At 43.2% G+C, this 27,300-nt stretch overlaps 1 protein-coding gene across 3 annotated transcripts in view; it reads left to right on the forward strand.

Annotated features, from left to right (window-relative positions):
• The first annotated feature begins 9,961 nt into the window (after nucleotides 1-9,961).
• The window catches only part of LOC121665181 (serine/threonine-protein kinase PAK 3), a 132,184-nt gene continuing 114,845 nt past the window's right edge, over nucleotides 9,962-27,300 (forward strand). For all 3 annotated transcript variants that reach the window (XM_042029177.1, XM_042029127.1, XM_042029146.1), the window contains exon 1: nucleotides 9,962-10,183. The gene's annotated coding sequence lies outside the window, so the exon portion shown is untranslated. The remainder of the gene's footprint in view (nucleotides 10,184-27,300) is intronic.

Below are 27,300 nucleotides of genomic sequence, written 5' to 3' on the forward strand. Positions count from 1 at the left end.
GTGAGAGTGAGGATCTAGGCATCTTCTTTCAATGAGCAGAGAGTCTGGAGTCATAAGGTGTCTTCTGCTACTTGACGTCAGTACACTTCAAATCGGGGTACTGGTGTTCCAGCTGTGTTAGAAATACAGTGGCTAGATAAAACTGCAGTGAAAGCAGAACTGAAATTTCAAATGTTTCAGTACTGCAGAGAGCTTGACTTTGAAGAGCTGGACATTATCGAAAGGGTGCCTTTGTAGCTTGTTCTTGCTATAAAAACAGGGAGGAAACCAAGCCACCTCTGTTATAGAGTTTCCCCTGGCTGGAGCTCCCCTAGGGAGAAAGAAAATAACCCAGCAAGGGAGAGGAGGCTCACTGTGTTTAGACAGCCTGCCCTGATCTGCATGTGCTTCTCAGGAGGAGGAGTGCCCTACGAAGGTTTTCATGTCCGGCTAATTACCAAGGCCACTGCCTCCCTCCTGTAGGAGGATATGGTTTGGGCAGCAGCTGTAGCACTCTAACTGAAGAAGAGATGGTTTCCTCAATGTTTTCATTTTTAATTCACTGCCTTCTCCCCAGGTCGTTGTCATGATGGGCGAATACATAGTGCTAAATGCTGTCCTCAGGCATTTATGAGGACTCCATTGTGGAAAACTGGAATCTGGATATTATTAATGTTGCAAAGTTATGTGTGACCTACTTCAGTCATAGAAATGATCAGCAGCATCCTGTCTTGTGCTCCAGCTCATCCAAGTATTCATCACTGATGTAAATTGTAATGTCCATTGTTACAAGCAGCTGACAAGCATACATCAAAAAGAGAACTGAAGACATTTCTAACTTCCTTTTCAGCAAATACACATTTACTTTTCTTCTATTGACACAGTCATCCATAATTGTTAACAAGACTTCCTGGTTTTCTGTTCAATAACATTCAATAACTTAAACGCTTGGCAGAATTATATCCATAACAAAAGTGATGTTATCAGTCAGTGTGCTCAGGCTTTGTGAGGGGGAAATTCCCTTCTGATTCTATCCTCAAAGAGTTCCACCCTATTCAGAGATACATTATACTACTGATTGGTCATGAGACATTTTGCAGGCCAAATTCATGGCTAAAGGAAGCAGGCAGGAAAGCACCAGTTCAATTTATTTGAACTCATTAACATCAGCAATTACTCACTTTTTGGTTCTTCTGTGCCACAGTTTTTGACTGCCTGACAGAACTGGTTTAAGGAATGTGTGACAGTATCTGATTTAAGTACAAGAAAATTAATAATAAAAGGGGAAATGTTTTTACACTGACACAGAACAGGTTTAGATTAGATCTTAGGAAGAAATTCTTCCCTGTAAGGGGGATGAGGTACTGGCGCATCTTGCCCAGAGCAGCTGTGGATGTCCCATCCCTGGAAGTGTGCAAGGCCAGGTTGGGTGAGGCTCTGAGCAATCTGGTTTATTAAAAGGTGTCCCTGCTCATGGCAGAGGGGTGGAACGACATGATCTTTAGACTCCTTTCCAACCCAAACCATTCTATGATTCTACAAAAATTACCCTCTGACAGTACAGGGATACAGTACAGAGCAGAATTGTTATTGTTGTAGCATCCTTAACAATCCTTACCCCTGAATCCAGAGGCATGAAGAGGGGGAAGGGAGCAGGACTTCCAGCAGCTCTTTGTTCTATATTGCTCTGCCCAAATGTAGGTGCTTCATCAGAGGCTCTGCTGACAAGAAGGGAACCAGACCTTAGCTCATCTAGTGATTTCATGGCTGGCACTGCTGTTACACTGCACTGTCTTATCTGAAGACACTTGAAAAGTTGTGGACTTTTCAGGTTGTCCTTTTTAGAAACAGAGAAACTGAGACACAGTGAGAGGAAATGCTTTGTGTGAAGGTACCCATCAGCTCAGAGCAGAATTACAACAGACCTTGTCTCAAGTTTCTGGTTTAGTGTGCTACCAACTGAGTGATATTGCTATTAAAAAACGTGCTCTTTCATGTATTTATGCATTTATTTGGGTATTTCAGATCTCAGGAGGACTCAAATCTCCCTCTTCCTCAGTTAAGAAATGGGAGAACCACATATGAGGTGACAATCTTACTTACTCTTCTACCATGACCATTTAAAAGAGAACGGAGAAGCAGCTGATACTGAAAAAAAGTAACACTCAAACAAAAGCCCCCGAGAGCTGGGTAAAAGTTTTTTTAAAACCAATCTTCTGCTTACTTTTATTTTAACAGGCCATCTTCCAAACTTACACAAGGCTAACTATATTACAAGGCATAGATTAACACAGAGAAGTTCTCTAAAGCAGACCTGTTGGAGTTGTCTTTAATATTAAAAGCAGAGTGTTTGTTTTCTTTAATATGGAGGGCAGCACCAATAAAAACACTAGGGAAAGGCCAGTATTACTAGATCACATGTCTGCTTTTATCTCACAGCAGAGTTATAGTAGAATGATTTTTGCTTGGAGACTTGAAAGCTGGACTGCATCCTTTCATGCTGAAATCATATCTCCTGCAAGGATTATTGGAGGATATAATGTTTCCTTCAGCTTCTTATTTTCTCCACTCCTGAACTTGGACTCCTGACCTCAACTTTTCTCTGGTTATGACCAAGCATTGGCCTTCAATTGAATAGCTGAGCTTTTTACAATCAGATCAGCTTTTGCTCTTGTAATTTCAGACTCATTTTGTGACATTGATATTGTAGATCTTAATTAAAAGCCAAACATTTTATATCTTGAGTAATGACCATACAGGAACTGCCAGGTTTTGCTCCCACGTGTGTAACCATCCAAAACATTCAATATGTGTGACTGGAGTCAGCAGAGTCGTGTACACTTTGCATGGGGGCCCCTGTTCCTCTTTGTGTCCCTTTTGCAGCACAGCTCTGCACCTGTGCTTTGCTCTGGGGGTCACAAAGACTCGTCCGTGAATGGCAGGTAATTCAGGGTTCATGGTAGCTGAGTCTGGACCCTCTCATTAGTTGAACAGCTAATCAGGCAGAAATCTGTGGGGCTCTGCAGTTAATTACAGGGCAGGGTTAGAGGGTGGGTGCTAAAAATACCTATTTCTTGGCTATGCCACTGTTGCTTGCTAGAACCAGTGGAGGCTAATTGCACTGGATTATCTGCACAGATAAGGTTAGACGTACTGTTCAGAAAAGTACAGAATCTGGGAAGCCTTCTGTTCATGGGACTTGTGATGGTTTTTTTAATTGTTCTTTATTAATTGGATGTGATGTGCCTTGTGCTTTCTCTCACTACAGATGAAATGAAGATCGGAGTTTGGTTGTACAGCTACACTGTCAGCTTGAGTGTACAGCTATTGATTGATCTTGTAGTCAATAAATTTGAATGTCTTCAATTGTTTGAGACACCAAAAAAACAGGTGTTGAAATATGGTCTTGAAATCATACTGCACTGGGCTTGGTACAGTCATTTGTTATCACTGTAACAACTACTTCATTGACATTTCTTATTTGTGTGAGTGTGAAAATAAGGATAACCAGGTACCTCTGCAATATCGTCCTGTAAAAACTTGGCTGCAGCCTTACTGTATTTAAATTACTTTCTGGTAAGAGTGGGACTCTCAGAGTATTTTAAAGGAAGATTGAGAGAAGGTTATTTAGCAGAGTCTTTCCAGCTGATGAAACTGTTTTCCAGAACACAAAATATGCCTGGACAAATGGGACTGCTAGTGAGTTTTGCCTCTGAATATAGTAGATATTATCTTCACTCTGAAGTTGGTGGCAGAAATATCTCTGGTATAAATGGAACAGGGAGCAGTACCTATCAAAGAGCATAATTTTGCAGATTTTCCAGTTATTTGCATTGCCAGATGAGGACAGTTTAGGAGATTTTCACAGACACAAATTCTATATTTGGAAAAAAATAATATGCAAAAAGGGAAGTGTTTTGCAAAGCTGTTTATGCCTTTTGATTGACACCTTACTGTAAACCATTTATTTTAGACTAGCCATCCTCTTAGGCTTAGGAGCTCATAGGAGGAATTACCTTTGGTAAATACATTTGTTTTATTTTTCAGTGTGTCAGTGGTAGTGAAAGTACATTAAGTGGGCCTTCACTGCATTGTGAAGAACTTATTAAACAAACCTAATAGAAAATGTAAAACACTTCAAGCACTAAAAGGAGGCATTAACCATTGCTAATTAAGATTGAACTTGCAGATATGGCATTCCTTTTAGTAGAAATGTAGGAAACACTGTCCCTTAGTGGTGGTGAGGAAGTATTGCTTAGGAAATAGCTGCACAACTCCTTGTTCATCTGACTATGTACATTGTGCTGAATGTCTGTTGCTGGCAATTAATAGCAGCACAGGGCACGCAAAAGCCTTGGGTTATGTCCTGACATTGTACAGTAACTAATGGAGTCTGGAAAAAGAAGGTCAGCACTACTCAGAGGTTGTTTATTTCCAGCACAGGCTGAAAAGTACAGAACTTGATCCCAACATAATTTGTACCCCTGTGAGTGCCTCACTTTTACACCAGTGGTGCTGAACTCACTGTGTGACACCCTTATGCTGTAAGAAAATAACACCTTCACTTCCTAGTGCAGCTGAGAAAAAGCTGGTGTGCATTTGGGCAGGTATGTCACAGGCAGACAAAACCATGTAATTTTTCTTCTTGGCACCCAGGCTTCCTCACTGCCTTTGGGAGAAGTCATTCCTGGGCTTCAGGCACTGCTCTGGAGAAACTTGCTCCTTTCTGTCTGTGCAGCCATGGTCTATGGATAGTCTGAGGATTCAGTCTCCAGAGCTGTGTAGTTTGCCTGCAAGAAACTCATTATCAGTTAAAAATGAGGATTTGTCATTTTCTGCATTTATCTGTTCAGCTTAACAGGTGTAATTGCCTTGTGAGGATAGTAAGACTATTTACAAATCTATTTGCATGGCTTCTTTTAGATCTTTTAAAAATCATTCTGTCAATACACTATTTTTGCCAGAAGTATATTTTTGTCTCAGCCCTGGTGCATAACTGATTGTCAACAATATAAACAAAAAGGCGTTTGGTGGGAGTGCTGCTAAAGTCTGGCAATGTAATGTGCCTTTTTTGTACCTGCTTCTGGAGAGTCCCAAGGCCTGACACCTCTCCATTACTCTGGCACAGCATGCAGACAGTGTAAACCAAGGACCTGGGAGGCTTGCTGACGATTGTCTGGGTTGTATCTGCTTAGACAGTGGGCTTTTGGGGGATTTGTCTCTTAAATCCTGGATATACAGGATTCCATCTGTTGGGATATACTTGGTGAAGCTGGACTGGCTCTTAAGAATTTTTCCGGTATAGAGATAGGTCAACATGTGAGCAGGAAGAGGCTCAGAATGTGTAACTGTAATAATCATGATTAATTTTCCTCTGCAGCTCTCTAAAGACAGAAGGGAACGAATCCTGTGAGCAGTGAACTATCTGCTACCTTGCCATTGCTTTTAGCCTCATTTCCTGCACTCCCAGCTTTCTTTAGTCGCAGTGGCATGTTCAGAGTGAAACACTGAGCTTTTGATTGCCTTCAGCTGAAAACTTGTCCGAAATCCTCCTCTGAGGCTTTTTAGGAGAAGAGCTCAACTTATCCAAACGATCACATGGATGCTTTGTCTGGACCTTTCTGTTTCTTCAGTCTTCTCCCCTCCTAAGTGCATCCTTACAAAGCTTTAGAGAAAGTTTTCCTCAGGTAGTATCTGTGGGGTTCTTTTCTGGAAACTCCTGAGTTACTAACCATTAACTTATTCTGGTAAATTAAAATGCAGATGTTTGGCTGCAGTACTGGCCAAAGTAAAAAAGTGGTAGTGAATAAAAGTACCATTTTTCAATAAGAATATCAGTAGAATAATGTAAAAATTGCCAAGTTTTGAGAAGAAACAGTCTTCATCATCTTTCTCTTGTAATTACTTGAAATGCAGTAGAATGAATTTTTATCTCAAATTCGTGGGTTTTAAGACCATTCATTTCCTTTGGGAATTCATCTGTGTTTTATTAACAGCATGTTGTTTTATCATATTGTAGCATTTATCAGTTGAAATACATACTTTTTATAGACACTGACAGTATTACTGATAATAACAGTGAGACATCAGTTACCAAGGTCTGGAAGAAAAACTCAAAGAAAACCAGGGACATAGAAGAGGATGTTACAGAGGTAACCCAGACATGATCTCAAGAAGTGACCAGCTATGGCCAGCTCTCTCTTTTGTTCTAACATTCATGATGCCATAGCCACAGGTAGCCTTGTGTTCCATATGTAAAGCTCTACACATACCCTCACACCAAGGCAGTTGCTGGGTTACGGGCTGTGGGACTGATTGTTGGGTAGTTTCACTTCTCTCCTTGGAAGAGCGTAACCGAACACAGTGAGTAGCACAGCTGGTGCCTTTTTAATGGACAGTGTTTTTGGACACGTGTGTTTTGGTGGCTTCTTGAGGTCTGTGGGTGTCTCTGTAATTTAACTGGGGACATTTTTCAGGGCTGAACTGTCAAATCTCCAGTGCTGCCTGTTCCTCAGACTCCTGCTCTCAGCTTGTACTCTGGGCACGGGAGTTTACCCAGAGAAAGATCACAGCAGGACTGTAGCATAAATCACAGATGGGGTGTGTGCATGTATTGAAGAGGAGAGGGATGAGATGAAGCTGAACCTGCCTGCACATTTAATGGAAAACACTTCCAAGGGTAGTTCAGTGGCCTACTACAGCTCTCTGGCCAATGCACATTTGTTTTCCCACTTCCCAGATAAGCCTGCTTTGCTGGGAGGTCTCGGAGCACACACAACATGCCTGTGAGATGGTGGGTGATACACTGGGTGCTTATGTTCTCTTCCTGTATGTTTTGTAGGATTCCCTGATGTATGAAAACCTCTGACTGTATCCCATATGTGTCACCTGGCTGTACAAAAGATGAGCATTTGAAACCAACAAAAGCTTATGTGAATTCACAGTATGTTGAGTGCTGCCCCATAGATGCTGTGTCGCTCTTCAGACACAGAACTGAACGGCATCATCCATTGGGATGTAGCAAAACACTGCTTCTGTGCCCTGATTTGCCTGTAAAGCTGTCAGTGGATGGCTCAGGGCAGTCTTTTAGGAAAGAACTTTTTCTAATTACCAGCAGATGTGCTGGAAGTGCTATCTAGTAGGAAGAGCAAGGCATATATGCAGATAGGACGCCTTCATCTTTCCAGTCATTTTCATACTTCCTGTTAGATGATCAGCACATCTCTGTGCTCACAGTGGAAAAAGAATAAAGGTGTTGTAAGCCTTCATTTAAGCACCATCTGTGAGGTGTTTTGAGATCCCTGGGATGGAAGAAGGATAGTGATGGATATGTGTGCTGACATATAGTGGAAATCAGCAATGTATTTTGGGGTGTGAGGAGCCATTTTTAATAGTCTGCGTTAGACTGTTAATGGAAATTTGCTTTAATTACACCATGGATTTGTTTGCATCAGCTTCACGCACAGCCTTGTTCCTTTTCATGCAGTTGAGGAATCTGACAGGAGATGGTTGATTTCCTACCTTCATACACTTTGGAGAAGAATTTTAAAAACTTGAAAATATCTATAGTGCTTTAGTGGTTTTATGAAACTGTTGATTTTTTAAAATTGGTTTTATTAAACCATTAGATTACAACAGATGGGTTAATTTATCTCACTATGTCTTTATATATATTTAGATGGTTCCCATCTCTGTAGGACTTGTGTCCTCCCAAGTATTTTAAAACAGAAAAAAAGCCTTTCTTTCTCCACCTTTCTATCTAGCCGCTAAGAGGAATAGCAAGCTATTAGTTCATAGGCTTGGATTTGTTGGGCTGGGTACTAGCGTTCTTTGCATGATTGTGTGTGAAGAAATGAAGCTCAGGGGGGAAGTTTTGCATTTGCTTCTGACTGCATTCAGATCTGGGTTATTTCTATCTCTGTGAGGCAAAGTAAGTTCCACAGTGCAGAAATACTGCCTGGGAAATATGAAACTCCCACAGTCTTTTCTCACCCCTTGGTCAATGGTGGCAGTGCTCCAGCAGGAGCTGGCTGTGGAAGATTATTAAGGGCTTTGAATATCAGAAAAGAAGACCAAAGTCTGCAGTTAGTAGGAATCTAGGGTGAGCAAAGCACACTGCTCTCCTTTGCTGTATTTTACACCTGCTGTGGTTTATTTCAAAGCACAGAGAATTTCAGTAATTAAGCTGCAAGACACAGTTTATGCACCAGTGTGTCCAGGCGTGCACTCCTTAGGATGAGGTGCAATCTTCTGGCCAGTCCCATCTGGAAGAAGGCATTTCTGCTGACATGGTTGTTCAGCCATCCAGTGGCAATGTGGAGGACACAGACACCCTAAGGCTGTGAGACAGATGCAGCAGCTGACTAAGCAACTCTGCTGCTGTTGGGATGTGAAGGAAATGTTTAACACAAAACTGAGAAGAGATGAGTCTGCACAGTCCAGAATGGCAGGTTCTAAACAAGACACCAGACCGAAGAGGTATCACCTTCATTGACCATTTCACTGTTCCCACAAGACAGAATTTTACAGAGTTTAAGTTCTACCATGATGTTGAGAGCAGTTGGCTTCTGGGGACAACAGAGATCTCAGTAAAGAGTGTCCCAGTCATTTCTTGAGAACATGTCCACCATCTGATGTGAGTTACTCCTGTAGTAGAGTTTAGAAGAGCCTTTTACAACCCATCTACCACCTGCATCCACATGCCACAGAACAATTATCAGGAGTTTCAGCTGCTGTGTGTTCAGGCCTGCCCAGGCTAGCCTTCATCTTTCTGGTCCAGGCAATCTGAGCTTCATAAGCGTGGTGGCATAGATCTAACCAAGCTTGCCAGGGGCTGTGGAGACATTTGTAGGTTGATGCCACCAAGTCCTCATTACTAGTAGCATCCTGTAAGCTGGAATCCAGTCAGCTCAGCTGTGCCTAAGTGCTGACTTCACCCTTTCCTCCTGTGTATGGGCAGGTTGTGGTGTTTTGGTCCATGAGTTCAGGTCTTTTTCACTGTCTTTTCTGCCACAGGCCACCAGAGCATCCCATTGTGCTGTGTGACAGGAAAGGTGGATAGCAGAGTTCTCTAGAGTAGCTAAGGCCTAGGGATGGACAGGGTTTCACCACCTCATCTCTGCTGTGCCTCTTGGTTAAGGGAGATGTTCTGCAAGTCTGATTCAGCATGACAGCACATGCTGAATTAAGAAATTAACATTTGCCTTAGTTAGATGGATGTTCATTTGGTGTCTCTCTGCTCCTCAGCCTAGGCAGGAAGCCAGCGGCACAGTTTAGCTCGTTGAGAGCCCTCGTTGCTCTCTGGCGTTCTGTGGAAGATGGGGCGCGTTTATAAGGCACAAATCCCCGCAGTGCCCGAGAGCAGCGCAGCTCTGCAGCGGCACTCGGCAGAAGGCTGGTTTAAAACCAAGCCACTGATGGTGATTGGGGTCCTTGCGGGAACCCCCGGCGCTGCTCCGGGCTGCGTGCGCGGCTGCTCCGGACGGAGCCCGCGGGCACGCGTAACCCCGCAAAGCTCCGGGGGCCTGGGTAAGCCCCAGGTTCAGCCGGCCACCGGCAGTAGTGTCCCCGCACCGCGGGATGTCACTACGGAGCCAGCGGACACGTGTATTTCGCTGCATTTTATAGCCTTTCCTCTAGTGCCATGACCGAGCGTCACTGAGGGCACCGCTGCCTTCAGCGGGCTCTGGGGCCGCCGAGCGCACCCCGGCGGGCACCGGGCAGCCCGCCCATCACTGGGGTGGAGAAAATTATTCGCCACTTTTTGCCTCTCAAGTAACCTCTGCCTCTCGGGGACGGCACCGCTTTCCCACCCCGCCCGGGGACCAAGGGACCGGGACGCCGCTGCCGCCCGGGGGCTGCGGGTAGCCGAGCCCCGGGAGCGGATCCCCGGCTGCGGGGCCGCCCGCATCCAGCCCCGGAGCATCGCGGAAGGAGGAGGGGGGCGAAAGCGGGTTCACTTCCGCCTGGCTGCAGGAACCACAAGCCCCCACAATATATTAGAATAATAATAATAGAAAGGTTCCCCCCCATCCCCGTTTTTGTCCCCCTGGAAGGAGGGGTGGAGAGCAGAGCAGCGAGGCTGCCGGAGGGCGGATCGATGTGGAGCCGGTGAGGCACCGCGGCCGGCCCCATCTCCCCGCCGGCACCGCGGCCGCGGCCGGCAGGACAAGCGCAGCCTCCCCGCGGAGAGGCCAGGGAGAAGGTCTGTGCTTTGCCTTTGTACCTAGCGTGCCCGGCACGGCTGTGCCCTGGGCGGAGGGGCTGGGCGGGCTCCTGGCAGCCCGCGGTCCCCTGCAGCCAGCCAGCCGGGCAACAAAGCCCAGCCGGGGTCCGTGCGAGGCTGCAGCTTGCGGGGGGCTGGGGAGAGCCGTGGCTCTTTGTCAGCACCCGGCTCTCTTCGGAAGTTCCCAAATCTGTGCCTTGTAACCGCCCCGAACCCTGTCCTCTGGCTGGGGGTCTGGTTAGTTTGAGGCTCCAGGGAAAACTGGCTCCATGGAAAAGGCTCTGGCATGTGCTCGGCGGTGCCGGTTGGGCCTGGATGCTGCGGGACCGGGATGCCGCGCTGCTGGCTGGCGCTGCAGGCAGGCACGGGGAGCCTGGCGAGGGGCGGGAAGGGGGGGAGGCCAAGGGCTCTGCAGGCTCCTCGTGTGAGCCACCGGCGAGCCAGGCTGCTTGTCCGCTGGGCCGAGTTGAGTGCCAGAGATCCACCTTCCCATGCCAGATGCACCTTCAGGGACTTGCCATTCAAATATCTTAAGATCAGTTGCTTTTCACATATTAAACATTTCCCAACTTTTGTCTTGTTATTTTTAATCTGGAGGCTCAGCGGGATGGTCTTGAGTGTCTTTACACGAGTCACTTCCAGACTCACAGGAGGACAGTGATTGGAACGGGCTGCCTTTGAAGCCAGTCACAGCCTAAAACTCCTAATCTTGCCAGTGCCATAATCCATCCGCCTGTCTAGCCATTCCCGGTTTGGATCTGATGCCCTAGTTTAAGGGATCACCATCAACTGGCTGAGCAGTTTAAGAGATTGATAATGGTAAATACAATATTAGAAGTGGAGATGAGCACTGTGGACTTCTACTGAAACAAGACCGAAGGTTAAATTAGCCATCCTCCCCTTGGGTCAGGTGCAGAGCTCCCCTCTGTCCTGTTACTGTAACTTCTGTGCAGCATTTTCTCGCTCCGCAGACTCTGGGTGTACTCTCCAACAGAGATAGTGAGCGCTGAGATCCTGGAGAAACTTTGTTGCAGCAAAGTCTCTAACGCTGACAGAAGTCCCATCAGGGATGACTTACTGGCTGCTGGAACACTCTTTCCATTCTTTTTAAAGAAGTAACTGCTCTAATTGCACCCCCACATGTTAACAGTTTTCTTCACAAAGGTGAAGCCTGTGGTCTGTATGTCTTCAAGTCATTCTCATTGGAGTGAGAATTCGCAGGATCATGCAAAGATTCAGGTTAGGATAAGTATATGTTAACTGAGAGATAAATGTGTTGACTGCTGTGCTCTCTGGTATACTTTTAAAAGGAAGAGAGGCTGATGAGCGGGATGGGCAAGGCTATTCCAATAGCTCTGATGTTGAAAGTAACTTCTTAACTAGGGATCATAAGTATGCTGATTCTGTTTGTATTTATCTTCATTCTTTTTAAATTTGTGTTTAATGTCTAAGAGAGCTGAACACCTTGAATTCCAGAGTGCTTTGATGCCTCAAACCTGTATACTGGTAGCTGAGCATTGTACTTTGGAAATCCTGCCAGTGGCCTCCACAATTTAATATTACTTTAATGTATAGCAGTGTATAAGGGAAGTGATTTGCTTAAGACTAGTGTAAGACTGGGGAAAAAACCCTGGCCTCTCATTGCCCTGTGCCTCTACTTCCCCTTCCAATTCCATTCTTCTTGCCCCTTTTTGTTCAGCCAGAAGTGTGACAGCTAGAGTTGTTTAGGAGCTACTTGCCCTCCTTTCTGAACCTTTTACAGGAACTACTGTCACAGGAGGGAAGAGGGAAGAGAAAGTGTGAGTGTTCAGTCTAGAGAGATATCCAGAAATGAAGGTATGGCACAGAAGGAATGAGAAGCAGTGAGCTAATGTGGTCTGAGAGCTGTTTCATGAAAAAAAACAAACTACTGGTCTATCTGTCATCTTGCTCATTTCCTTTCATGAAGACTGAAGGTGTGTTGAAAACAGTTTAAAGTTCATGTTCTGAAGCATGTGAATTAAGCTCCTAAATTATATGTGAGGAAGTGGAGTGACTTCTCAGTGGTCCTGCAGTCACAGCCTCACGTAGCATTCAGCTGGGGTGCAAGTGTCTCATGGTGTGGTTACTTGCAAAGAGTTTTAATAATGGGCTGAGGAACACAGTTTCTCTTTTGCTTGTGAATCTGCAGAGGAAGGGAAATAATTTTCTTTGATTCTGCTTCCCTTTGAATAATTTCTTCTGAGATCTCTTCTGCCTGTGAAGTGACTTGAATTTGTGGTGGGGACAGGATGTAACTCTGGTTTCTTGGTCAGCTGGAGAAGAAAGCCCTAACTGGTTAGGCAGTTATGTAGATCTGCTGCTGTAATACGGTTGACAGCTACAATAGCATGGTTAAGTCTAATTCATTTGTGTATCTTTCCTGTAAAAACTGAGTCTTGTGAAGGTAACCATCACTTCAGAGTCAGTTACACTCAGCTGTGAGCTTGGGGTTTATACCATAGAAACATTTGCCCTAGCACAGGGACAAGTGGGTAGGAGTAAAAGTAGTAAAATATTAACTTTGGATTATACTATTTGTTGCAAAGATGTGAAAATAAGTGAGAGGTGCTTTACCTGTGAATGAAGTACAGTCCTGAAAGATAGAAGTATGGCACAGTGCTGAACAGTGTGGTACGGGTAGGGCCGTCCCCCTGCCATAGGCAGCAGTGATCCAGAGCATGAATCTTACTGCATCTGTTGTCTGACGTAGATGTTTCAATTGCTGAGATTTCAAATTAGTCTGTAAAAACTAGGATAACACATCCCCCAAAAGCCTTACCAGCAGTTGCAATGTTATTTGAATGCTGTTGTGTGGATTTCTCTTTTAAACTGGGTTTACTCTCCAGAAGCCAGGGAAATCTGAATATTTATCTGCATTAGCAGAATGGTATTAAATGCAAAATCCTTAGCTGCCATGACTATTTATTCTTATCTTAGCTGGCTTCAAACTGCATCTCTGGCTGATTGCCATCCCTGAAGGTTATTTTCACAGAGGTTTTGGAGTGGACGCTCACACACTGATACACCTCTAGATTTCACGTTCCCTGATATTTCTAAACAGATTGTCAGTAGTTGGCAAACAACTCCATAAAAACAGACAGTCATTGAAGAAAGTATGGGCCCAAAAATACCTTTGGGCATCAACAGATATCACTTTAAATCATCGTTTCAGTATATGTAAATACTCCCAGTCTCTCACAGCGCTCTCTTAAGATTGAGTGCCTTGAAATTATCCTCCTAGTTGTAGCCTTAGCTCTTCAGATAGAATAAGATACATTTTGAGATCCTAAAGGATTTTTTCGTTTGAAAACTCCCCAGTAATCTTTCTTTCAGTGCATCATATTCTACAAGGTTTCACTATGGAACCAGTGGTCCATAGTCACAGGTCTGTCGAGCACAGCACGGTATGTATAGCATCTCCGTGGACACACTGGGACCACAGTGGATGAAGTGTTCTTCAAGTACACTGGAGGGGGTTTCTGAGTGTAGAACTCTCTAGTTGTGGGTGCTGGCCCTTTTGGGTATTTTGTGGGTGCTGCTGAGTACTGGCAGCCTGTCTCCATTCTTAATCAGTGCAGAGGGTGAGTTTAAGTATTATAGAAATATATTAATATTTAATAAGGCCCTACAGTATGATTCTAAATTTACCTAAGAAAAATCATAGAATACTTTAGGATGGATGTGACTTGTGGGGTTGGTATAGTCCAAATATAGCTCAAAACAGCACCAATTTTTAGCAGGTTACTCAGGACTTGGTTCAGTTAAATTAGCACTACCTCCAAAAACAGAGATCCTACAATCTCTCTGATGCAATTTCAATGTTTGACCATCCTCATGAAAAAAAAGTCTAATCAGAATTCCCCATGTTTCAGTTTGTGTCTGTTACCTTTCACTGTACACCTCTTGGAAGAGTCTGGTTCCATCTTCTGTACCTTCTTGGTAGGTAAAGGTATATGCATAAAAAGGTAGATAGAGAGCGAGGATAGAAGAGATGTGAAAAGGGCCTTTTCATAGCTGCTTCCTAAGGTTTACACCATGTGGTTTACTCTGATGTGAAGTTAAGATTGGCACAGCTGTAGCCTTGCAATGAACCTGTCTCCTAAATCCTGCCTTTGAATGCAGCCTTATGTGACAGACTGCGGACTGTGTTACTGGACTGGATGAAGTGCTGAATTAATGTGTCTCCTTCTCTACCTCTGGGGTTTTCCAGGAGCCTCTTGCAGTTTCAAGTCATGAAACCCATTCATTGGCATGTTTTTCTTTTAAGGGATTAATTTGGTTTTGAGGTGGATCCATCCTGTCATATTTGTATGGCATAAGACATTTCCTTCCCTGATACCAAGTGTGTCCCAAGCAAAGTCACTGACCAGTATCAGCAGTTTTCCAAATTTCAAACCTTGGGCACAGTCAAGTAGCAGGATTATCTGCAAGGCAACTTGTGACCATGAGCATCAAACACAGTGGAAGTTACAGATTTCTATGGGAAAGGGAATGGAAAAGGGAGAGGGAAAGGGAAAGGGAAGGGAAAAGGAAAGGGAAGGGAATGGTATGGATCACCTGTGCTGGCCTCACATGTCACTAGGCCTCATAAACAAGAGATTTGGAAGAGCATGTGAAGAGCATGAAGCTGTGTCGGGAGAGGTTTAGGTTGGATATTAGGAAAAGGTTCTTCATCAGAGGGTGGCTGGGCACTGGAACACGCTGCCCAGGGAAGTGGTCACAGCACCAGCCTGACCGAGCTCAAGAAGCATTTGGAGAATGCTCTCAGACACATGGTGGGATTACTGGGGTTGTCCTGGGCAGGGCCAGTTGGACTTGATGATCCTTGTGGGTTCCTTTCAACTCAGGATATTCTGTGGTTCTATGATTCTATGAACATGTGTCAGCCAAAGCAAAATGGAAATTAAACTGTGTAGGAGATAAAACCACCTTTGTAGGTGAAATAATGAAATGCACCATTTATGACTTCTGAAGTTGAGAAATTTGTATTTAACTTTTGCCATCCCTCCCATGTCCTGGACCACTGCTCCTTTCTCCTATGTTGTTGTTAGATTGTACGGAGTTTGTTAATAAAACCTTTTCCAATAGGCTCAAGCAGGCTAATGCACTTTGATATACATATGGTATTAAAATATTACATATTTAATACATTAAAAAATGTATTAAAAAAATCAGTGAAGCACTGATTGAATTTTCAGTAACAATTTCTGTTCTAGTTCTTAATGGCTGATTTATGCAGAGGTTAGCAGAGAGCAATAATCAAACAATATCTCTTACATAATCAGGATCAGCTGGAAAAACTGACCTGCTGTCTGGCAGTTGGTGTGAATGTTGTATTTTTGTGGTAGCATAAGGACTGCAATATTAGAGTAGGTCTGAAGGTCACCTACTCTGCTGTTCTAGCCTGATATGACTTGTCCTGGGCAGCTCAGGTGACAGTGTAAAGACCATATGATAGGAACTTGCTGGCCAGTCCATTTCCCCACATTGTAGCTCATTTTCTTGCCTTCATAGATCAGCACACAGATCAATATGTTTTTCAGAAGTTTATCCTTATAAATTCAAGGATGCTTTCCAGCAGCAGTGATACTAAATTCTACAACAGGCTACCTAGAGAGGATGCAGCATCTTCACTGCTGAAGATTTTGGGGAGTAAGAAAGCAAGTATTGCTAAGAACGTAAGTATTCAAGTGGGGGGTTCAGGTCTGCACCATCAGTAAAACATTGCTGAGAGCTTCTATTTCACACACAGGTGGTCGCTCCTGAATGTCTGCAGGACAACCTCTCTTCCTTGCCCACCTCCCAGATGTTGCCATCAAAAACATCCCTTTCATCCTGCTTGTGGGTGAATGTACAGCACAGGGCTGACTGTCAGGGAAGAGGCTGTGACACTGCAGCTTTTCTGCCACGTTAAGTAGTTCAAAACATGTAGGGTGTGGAGCTAAACAAAACATGGGAGAGGTTACCATTTCCCTCTTTCAGGATGCTGGGGTGGTTACACAAATACATAAAAATATGGGATAGAGCAGTGGGAAAAGATATGTGTAGAAATACCCATCATAATTCTATTGAACTCAACAGGAATTTATGCCCTGATCTTTAGGTTTGCTCTACACCTAACCTTTAATGTATTTAATCAATCTTCCCATTGCTCAAGGGCCTCATCAAAATTTGATTAGCCCTTTTAAGGAAAACAGTTTATTTCTGAGTAACAGTGAATCAAATCCTTCAGATTAATTAAAAGTCAGGAAGAGCCCAGAACCAAACAAGGCGGTAAGATCGCTGACCTCTGGAAGAAGCCCTGGAAAGCCTGTTACTGAAGGAACTTTCTCTGCTCATCCACACAAGCTCCTATAGCAGGACTCCCAGATCTGTGGTACTCTTTGGAGTACACATTGGCAGGACAAACTTATCTGAGAAAGAGGCTGTGAGTACAGGAAGATCCCCATTTAGTGCTGAGGTCACAGGACTATTATCAGCTGATTTGGGTTCTTGTCCTGCCGTGAGAGACTGGATTGTTCACTTAACCTCCCTGCACTTTGCATCTTCCAGATAGAAAACTATTTTTATTTATCTCTTTGAGATCTCTGTAAAAAGGATGCTATGTATCATTCTCACTCTTTACAGACAGCTAGAGGCAAATCATATAAAAGCTCCGTAAATGCAGCACATTTTGGCCTGGCAGGTCTTTAATGACTATTTCACTGGGACTCCTTAATAGCTGCAAGAACTGAAATGGAATATCCTCCTCTTTCATAGTCAGAAAGGCACTTAAGACAGGTGTCTGCCCAGGCCATTGTCCAGCACAGAGTGCACTGGGAGAGCACATGCCCACATGAGGTTTCGTCAGAGTGTGGGATTTCATTTCTGCCGTACCACCTGCAAATCGTGGCAGCCATGTGACAAATGGGGCAAGAGCCTTTTGCCTGTTTTCTGGAACTTTCCCATAGGATCAAAAAAACTGTCCATTTTCATTTTCAGGTTAGTGCTTATATTATTAATTAATGAAGAAGGGGGATAAAGAGGTCTGTTGGCTTTGCCCCTCCTTAATGTTTATCAGGGGAAAAATTATACCTTGAAGAACTGTTTATTTTGAGATTTTTCCTCTGCTAACAGCTAACGATGTTTACCACTGATCTCCCCAGCAGGGGCTGTAGTGTCTTTGGCTCTGAGCCTGCACAGGAAGAATAAGGGAATAATAAGCTGAAGGGTTGTTTTTAGGGGATTTTTGACTGTTGTTTGTTTTCTTCATTATGTGTTCAGTGCTTGTCTCCATGAGAAAACTCTAGGTAACCATAGAACTGAGGAAATTCTAGTATCTTGGGAACTGAGGAGTGAAAGATGAGAAATATGATGGAGAGCAGATTTGCAGGCAAGAAACTGTTTATGTTTATACAGAACATTCAGCACTTGCCTGCAGTGCTTTGGCTGCAGTGTGGGTTTTTTCTGTAGACCACCCCAACAGAATCTGAGAAGAATAAATTAGATATTAGAGATCATCTTGAAATAATACTTTTGCAATCACATCCCAGCTCTGGCTATAAATATCCACCACAAAAGCAGAGTAATATCTATATGTAGTGTTTTACTGTAATGTTTGTGTTTGTCTTCCTTCCTTCACTCATTCTCACTCTGTGACGAGTGTGAGAGGTCTTAGCACTGACAGGAGGAGATGACACTTCCCCTCCAGCACAAGTTACTGCCTCGCTTCTGCTCACCTTCACCACTTAGGAGACACCTGCAACAGTGGAAAGTTCTTCCCCCAAAGGTAGAGCCAAGAAATGCTGCTAGATTTACATCTTCTCTCTGTTAAACAATGCTGAGTATTAAGCAGAGTGGGCCACGTTCCAGTGGCAAGATTGTAAATTGCCATTTGGTATAATTTTTAGAAATTCCATCCCCAGAAGTATCTGATTGGAAGGAAGTTCAATGAAAATTGAAATTCTTGAAGCCAAACAGTTCAGAAAAATAAGCCCTAGGTCCCAACACCTAAGCAGCTCTGCTCAAGATTACATGAGGAACCAGCTTTTAGTCCCTCCCCTTGGTGTTTTTTCATATTTCACCTATCGACTACAAAATCCTCAGCCACCTTCTGAACACCTCATCTAGGAAAGGACCCGCCTAATTCTGTGGAGTCCAGTGATCTTGTGACCCAAAATATCCTCCAGTTTATTCAAAAGTTTTCCTTAATTCCATAGAGTTTCTAGAGAACTAATCATTTTCCAGTAGTTCATAGAGAAGGAAACGTGCTGATCAAGATACTGAAATAGTTATTTGCTTTAACTGCCCAGATATGGCTTCTTGAATTTTCCAGTCAAGCTCCAGAGGTATTTATTCAAGTAAGATGATTAGATGACTTATTTTCAGTTGGTAATTAGTACATTGGCTTTAGGGAATGAAAACTGTTACATGAGAAACAAGAACAGCAACATCAACAAAAGATTTTCATCTGTTCCTTATGCCAGTATGTGTTGTGTGTAAATCTGTAATTCTCAGCTGCCTTACCATCAACTATGTCTGGAATCTGGGGTGTGCCTGTGGTGTGGAGTGACTTGCCTTTGCTAGCTCCTCATCGGGCTTGTTTTGGAGAACAGCTTGGGAAGCTAAAGGCTTGCTGAGCCTGCCAAGATCTGTTCTAGGGAATCCCTGGCACTGTCACCACTGGAGCTTTGCACTTTTGACTTGGAATGAGATTGACCATCTATTGGACACCTTGCAGATTTTTAACACCAGTCTTTGCTTCAGAAGTTCCCATCATGGGGATCTGAAGGGGGATCCAAGCAGGTGAAGCCATGATTGCAATTTTCTAGAGTAAGTGCAGTGATAAGGAAGAGGTATGTGGGCACACGATATCTGTGTGGATTAACTCCTCTTTAATCCTTTAGGTTTGGGAGTGGAAGTAGCACCCCCTTTTTTTTCTTCCTGTTTCTCAGATGGAGGCAAAAAAAGAAGAAATTATCTCTGCTCTTCTGTATCTTTCTTGCAGAGAGCTTGTGAGGTAGTAGGGAATCTCTCGATTAATTTGCTTCCTGTTTTTTCAAAAATGAGGTTCTTCCTCTAGGTTTTTCCAGATTTGATTTGACTGATGCATATGATGAGCGGAGTTAAAGCATCCTCTTGATGGTTAATAAACAGCCAGGAAAAAAACTCAGCTGAGGATCCCTGTCCAAGGGGCTCAAAATATGATGAATACAGAGTCATATTTTCAGAAAACAGAAATTAATTATTAATTTATTATTTCAGAAATCTGAGTTAACTCAGCCACGAAGACAGACATATAAACACGAAGACTTCATTCATTATTGATGTTAAGATATCAAACACATATTCTGGGAGACTTTATTTAAAGTGGAACTTACCTGTGTTTTCTAGAAAGGACAAAATATCTCATGAAAGTTTGCATATGATATCCCGAGTCTCGCTCTGAACTTCTCTCTGGAGAGTCCAGTCCTTGGCTGCTTTTTACTTAACTCTGAGGCTTAAATTAGGAATGGGGTGAAGTTTTGCCTCTTTTAAGATCAGGACAGTCTTAATTTTGAATCCAGGTGAGCATCTGGATTTCATACCCTTTTTAAAGAATTTGAGGCACAGTTTCCAATTTTCTATTTGGTATTTATTCTGATTCTCAATGAGAGAGTCAAGTTGGAAATCAATGTATATGCCATTTGTGCTTACAAGAAATTACAGCTGTAATTACACAGAAAATTGGAAGCAATTTTAGGGAAAAGAAAGTCTAATTTTAGGAACTCTTAAGTAATTTGTCCAAAGTGTTTTAACATATATGAACAAGGACTGCTCATTTCCTTTTGTTGTATGTGCAAAGTTTGAATAAGGGGCTTATGGAGTGCAAGTAGTTACAAAGGAAATAGATTTCTTTATTGCTTGGCTTGCTTGTGAAATACATTTTATGTAATGAAGCACCGATTACCTAAATTAAAAATCCCAGACAATGCTGTTGTCTCGTTTGCTTGGAAGCAGAGACTCTGTGGACAAGGGAAAGCTTGCTTAAAGGCAATCTGTGACCCACTCTGTACCATTCTTATGCTAATGTGAGAATGGGTATCCTGGGCACCATCTGCTGTCCCTGAGGTCCTGGCCTTGGGCATTCAAAATTGGTTTGCTTTATTAATGCTAGGCCATCCAGAGCAGCAGTGGTGCATTTGTTATAGTCTATGAAATCAGAAGTTCCAATTGTAAGCATACAGAGATAACTGTCACTTTTAATAATACACTCAAACATGATAGCCACCACTTTTTCCAACCTCTCAGGCAGAGATGCCATCTTTCAAGCTGGAGTTACCTTCAGCAAATACAACAAAGGCCTCTCTGGCTTTTCAGGGTGATGGGGTTTTACTTCCTTGGAAGGTCATTTCATTATGTACTGGATGGATTTATTGGCTGGCTCTGCATTTTAACTTTTGTAAATGCCCCCTAGAGAAACAGAAGTGTATCTTGATATAAATCAAAATTAATAAATAGGATATACAGTGTGATTATTTTTGAGGGACTAAAGGGTTGGGTTATCAAATATCCTCAACTAGTCTAATTAAACCAGTTGAGATTTAAAGGACACCATGCATCAGTTTTGTCTAAGCTTATTGTCAAGACAAATGGCTACAATCTCAGTTGTAAGTACCTAATAAAGTCTCATCTAATGATGATTCTGTTTGTGCTTATTAGCTATATGGTTCTTCCTTTGGTGTGCATGACTAATTAGAAAACAATTCTCATGAATACTTACATTGCTCATTGTCAGGAGCCCCAAGTACAAGTCAAGATAGTTCAGCTGGTAGCCAGCAAGCCACGTGCTCCTGCCCTGCTGCTTGGGCCTGTAGTCTCAAAAGAGGCAGAGCACACAAAGCTCAGAACCTGCACGTCTCCTGCTTCATCCCTGTCAGGCGTGCTGGGCAGTTCCTGAGTTGACAACCAGTCCACTGCCTCCTATAGGACATAGAATCTTGGCTTCCTTCCATTTCCCAGGTGAGGGAAGCAGGGCTAATGGTGTGCCCTGGATCCCCAAGCCTGTACCAGCTCTGGGAGCATTGGGGCTGTGCCAGATTCAGCCCCAAACTGCCCACAGTGGGGGTACAGGGGGAACTGGAGGTGTTCAGGGTGTGGGGAGGCAGTGAGGCCATGGTGAAAAATGTGACAGCCTGTGGTCTCAGCTGATGGCAAGCTTTTTGTGGTGTCGCAGTGAAAGAGTGTTTTATGGCAGAATGGGCATGGAACAGGTCCCCCAAGGCTGTTGGGTAATCCCATGAGAGTGTAATTTTGGGGGTTAGAGTCTGACTCTCCTGATTGCCCCATTTCAACTTGATCTGTATGCAGAATTTATTTATGATGACCTCTGTGAGGAAAAAAAATTAACCAGTTACCTAATAAGCCATGCAGCCAACAGGGAGAACAACTTTCAGCAGCTGGTTTTGTCCCCTCCCTTGCCTACAGAGCTTTCTGTTGTTTCTTTCAGTTATGGGTGAAGGAGACAAGCACTCCAGGGCCAGAGAAAATGAGAGTTAATTACACTGTGAAAGGTGCTGGTTCTTTCCCATCCCTGTCTCAGGTGCTTGAGAGTACAGCAGAGCCAGCAGAGTTCTTCAGTACTGTCATTTGCTTATTTTGAAAGCACTGGAAATACAAAGCTGGAGCTCTTTCCCTGAAATGAAGACAATGAAGAGTAGGCTTCTTTTTGGTGTCAGCATTCATGTAAGTTGTGTCAAGATCAAGTGAAATTCAGCAGAGGTGGATCTCATATTATGTGTATATTTTAGAAAGGAGAGTAACAATATGTGTTTGCACTCCATAAAGTTTCTGGTGAATCTGTATTTCAATAGTTTTTGCTGTAAAATCTAGAAGGAATTGAGACATGCTGAGACATGCATAGCAGAGAAAATATTTGTATCTTGAGGACGAAGTTGAACATTTGGATGTGGAAGGTTGTCCTAGAAATCACTCTGGGTAATAGAATCACAGAATCCATCTTCCTTACTTTCTGGGTTCTTGTTTAGGAGACTGTCTTAGTGGAATGCAGGTGTAAAACAGAGGTGAAGAAAGGGGAGATGTGACATTCTACAGAATAATGAGGGGAAAGCTGACAACGATGTCCCCTTTGGCTCTTCTCAGCTGAAGTGCTGAACTTGGGCAGAGACCTGAGTATGTAAGACATGATTACAGACAGATAGCTGGTTACTCTTCAATTTCTCAGTGATTGAGAATGATCAAATCCCTGTGAAGTAGGGCCCTTACCGACCAGAGGAGCATTGCCAGGCTGTTACAGGGGCTGCTGCCCTGCTGCTCTGCCAGCTGCACACATGGAAGTTGTTCAGCATGTAGGTGCATCTGCTTATGAATGTGGTCCTAGAGACACATGCAGAGCTAGTGCAAGCACTGAACCAGGTATGAGGGGTTCAAAGTCCCTGATCTGTCAGGACAATTTCATTTCACATCAGGGACTAGTATTTGAATCTGTCACATCTCAGCTTAGTGCAGTAATAACTGGGTTTGCATGTCCTGGTTGGAAAGACTCCCATTTAAATGTGGATGATGCTTCAGAATGATTCTGCTGCATGAAAATACCACAATAGGTTTGTTTTCAACTCACTGTAGAAGGCACTGAATTACTGAAACTTGAAGCAAGTGCCATGAAGCAAAATAGTTGTCTTCTTATCAGGTCTTGTATGTAATACCTTCAGTTCACACAAACTGGGACTGAAGAGTATATGCAGGGTGTGTGTAAAGGCACAGCAGAGAGACTTAATGAATTGTTTATCATCTGGGGTGCCAATCTCTTTTAATGGTTGGCCAAAAAATTCTGCTGTGCTTGTACCTTGCCTGTACACTCTGATAATTATAGCAGTACAAGGTGTGAAACAGTAAACCTTTCAAGTTGAGTTCTGGTGTTCCTACTTGATTCTTCTCTTGAGAGATATGATACTGACAGGGTTGATTGAACACTTTTGAAATATGTTTTTAGTTTCTTCCCTAGAAGTAACATGTGCCACTCCATTGGAAGACAATTGACAGCAACATCTAGGTTCTGGTAAGTGAAGGAAATCAGAAATGGCCAGAAGCAACTATTGTTAGAAATTAAGAGTTGGTGTCTGCACATGTCAGTGCAGTGTTCCTTATAATTTCATTGTTGACTGGGTAGGAAAAATAGTCCTGTTAGCATGCTGGTGCTTACATGAGGTATAGGGGTATCTGTCAAAATCTATTGAGGTGCTTGAAAAGTTGTGAAATAACATCTCTGCAAAGGATGCGTAAGCTCTTGGAGAGACTGCGGCAATGCTTCCAAGCCTTTATCACAGCCTGGAAGTCTCCATCTTCAAAAAGGCCCTGTTTATACTTGGACACAAACAACAGCAAGGGAAAGTTTGTGTCCAAAGAAGTTAGAAATAAATTGTGAGAAGAGATATATTCAGAGATGGCAGGACTGCAATGAGCAAGTCTTGGTTCTTCTGTGCAAGACTCTCTAGAGTGACTTTAGTTAGGGAGAGTGTAATTATTAGCTTTTGGAATGCCTAATATTGTTTCCTTCAAGCTGAGTTAACTTAACTTACTGCCACAGTATATACCATTTGTTCCCTTGTCAGCAGATACTGGTTGTCTTCTGCTCCCTTGTTATAGGAAGGACAGTTCAGGAGGCCAGAGGACAGGGATGACTCTCAGAGACACTGAATGCTGACAGTGGCTCAGTTTTGCTTACAATTATTTTTGTATTTCTGACTTGATCTAAGCTGAACAAGGTACTTGGTTCCTAAGTAGGTATTTTAAGATGCTGAGATATCAGTGTTACACAAATATTTTGGAAAACTGTCTATCTCTCCTTCTCTCTAAACACAGTGACATTTGCTGCTGCTTGGCACAATGTCCCAGTTGGAAACCAAAGCCTCATGGTTAACCAGGAACTGGCACTAGGAAGTTGGACCTTGTTCTTGCTCGCTTTTTCAGACATCACACAGAGCTAGATACAGTCGTGGGCTTTGGAAGCTACTGATTATAACAGTAACAGTGGCAGTGCCTTCCTCCCACCGTGCAAAACCAGTGCTTCCAATAGAGCACTTGAGCTGAGGGTACCTGGTCACGTTGGGATGACTGTTGGGTGGAAAACGAGAGCAACATTATGTGCTCCCAATCACCAGCTTCTCCTTTCCCAGAAATCTCATGAGTACTCACCTTATACCTGCAGATTAAAACATATTTAAACCTTAAGAAACATCTCGTGATGTGATTTATATCCTTGCATTTGTGCACAGTCATGGTTCCTTTCTAAGCAGAAAAGGTCCTAGCAGAATACAGGCAAGGAAGAAAGCTGAATAAAACAGTAACAGCAAAGGAGCTGGGAAGAACAGGACTGCTATTTACCTCCTGCTGGTTCTGTTCATCTCCTGGTGCTGCTGGGACACCTTCCGCTGACAGGTCCGTACTGCATGTGCTCAGCAAGAGCTCTTTCCTCGCTCTCTGTGTGTATGAGGCAGTTCATTTGCAAGGCCTCATTTAAACTGGTAGATCGAAATGCTTGCAGCTCTGCATATGCTTCCTCAGGAGAAAGGAATGTTTTCTCATTCCTGTCCTACTTGATATTTCACAGCTGCAGTTTGTCTTGTTTTCTCCCTGCCTAAGGCCCAGGAAGTGCTGCAATGCACAAGGGTGTAAAGGATTATTTATTTTAGGGCATTGATGCCCTCTTTGAAAAGCTGTGTGTGTTTAGTTTGTTTTACTAGGGACTCTTATTAGAACCGCATGGGGAGTTTTCAGGGAGGAAAGGGAGGCAGTGAGTGTGCATATCTCTTCCCAAACCAGGTTACAGAAAGGTAGGTCTCTCATTATCTTAAGCAGGCAGGATGGATTGTGATGATCTCTGCTCCTGCATTTATTTTTCTTTCAGAGGGCCTGTACATCCCATTTTCTCCACCTTTGTATGACTCCATCACTGATTGCACTGATAGCTGAATGTCCTTAAGTTATCCAACACAGGTGAAAATGATAGGGAAACTAATTTCAATTAACTTCAGTAGGAACATGATTAGTCCTTAGCTATACCATCTCCAGCCAAAACTGACTCTGGTTATAGCGTTGGAAGTGAAGCATCAAAAAAGAGCTGCCAAGTCCTGATGCCTGGCCTGTGGGCCTCTGCATCATCATGGTAATGGTATGTTGCTGCTCTACTTCTTAGAAAACTTCTTGGAAAAGGAGGTAGACTTGGAAGAATAACCTGGAAACAGTCTTGATTGTTCTTGAAAGCTTTCAGGTTGGTAAACTGTTGTGTGCTCATTCCAGGGTGATGTAGCAGCACCAAATCTTGCCGTTTGGCCAGGCTACTGCTAAGCAGTGCAGCGGTGTCACTTCTGAAGGATAAGGGAGGAGATGGAAGCGTGACCTTCACACCAGTTTGAGATCCTGAAAGTGTGGATGGAGTCTTGCTTCGTGCCCAGCCTGTATTTGATTATTTACACCAATAGGTCACTTTGCCATCCCCCTTCTCCCAGAAAAGAATTCAACAACGGAATTTAAAGAAAGTGGCAAGTCTGAAATATATTAATGTATGTTAAAATTTCCCCCTCTCTCTAGGATCATTTGCATTTTTTAATTCAAGAGGCAGCTTGCAAGTCCATCCATAGTGTGCTACTGATCAGCCTCTCTGATGTCTGGTAGGCTTTTATCAGCTTAGGGTTAATTTGTCCTGCTTTGTATGGGAGTGCTGGAGGACGAAGTTGGTTTACACTTGCTGATGATTGGGATACATACAGTTAATTTCTGCTCCCTCATCTCCCACCCTCAAAATGAGTAACATACAAAGCTAAGTCCAGACCTCTGGAAACTTTTGGATCAAGGCCTCATGAACAGCCAGGCTTCACACTACTTGGTAGTCATTGTGTCCCAAACTTGGGCAGATGTGGATTTAGTAGAGCTTTGATGTCTCTCTCATACAACCAAAGGACACGGATATCCCCTAATATTTCAGGCTGCATGAAGTGAGTGTTACAATTCTGATGGTGCAAGAGGTTTCCTCTGAAATACATTTTGTGTAGGTTTGTAAGTCCAAATGCAGATGTACCTGTTTACTGAACGTAAGTGTCCCCTTTGTGATAACTGGGACAGACCGGGTAACAGTAGCCACAAGGAGAGAAGACAATTCTGATATCTTTTTTACCTGGAAGAAACCTGTACAAGAAAATGTACTTCTAATGGGGATATGCACTGCTAATTACTTCTATGAGCCATCAATCTGATGAGGTGGTATATTTTTCCTAAAATCATAGCACCAGAAGTCAGATGGTTTATGGGAAGATTCTCTGTTTTCATTTAAAAGACAGTTTCTAATTCTTCTTGCTGAGGAAGAAAGGGAAAAAAAAAAAAAAAAAAAGAGAAAGCTTGAAGATGCAAAAGGCAGAAACACCGTAAGGCAAATAAAACCTTTAATATCTAAACCCATCTTTATTGCTAAGCCAATCTCATTATTTTTTAGGATCTGAGTAACGATTTTTGAATGTCCAGGTTGGCTTTGGAACCAAGAGACCTGATTTTCACAAGCTCTAAGTACTTTACTCCAGCTGTCACACCTATAAAAACCACCCATTAAAATCATGCCTGGGCTCCAGTAGTCAGACATCCACAGCTGAGGGTGGAAGAAGAAATGCAGATACATGGCACACGCAGGGCTGTTCCATAGCTGCCCTATAGCATGGTAAATGTGCAGTGTGTTAAGCAATATTGTGGTCTCTTAGGCAGAAACAAGAAATAACAGTAGAGGCTTCTTCATACTGTCTTTTATAATGTAAAACATTAATGTAAAAATATTATGAATTGGTTATGAAATTAGGAGAGCTGAGATTTACATCTAAAGAACAAATTACGTTAAAGGGAGGGTGAAGCAGAGAAAAACAACATGATAGCAAGGGGAAGCCAGAAAGGCTCTTTCTCTGGGGAATATTCTGAAGTAAAACTGAGGAAATTGGGAATTTTTTCTTCGTTTGGGAAAGGAGGTATGTGGATACTGGTGCAAAGTCTTAATTTTGCATCTTGAAGTGTTATTTTATTACAAATGTTGCTGGTTTGGGGTTTTCCTTAAGGCCTCA

Source organism: Corvus kubaryi, unplaced genomic scaffold (genome assembly GCF_017639235.1).
Source record: "Corvus kubaryi isolate FWS band 111438036 unplaced genomic scaffold, C.kubaryi_AGA036_p1.0 130, whole genome shotgun sequence".
Taxonomy (NCBI): Eukaryota; Metazoa; Chordata; class Aves; order Passeriformes; family Corvidae; genus Corvus; species Corvus kubaryi.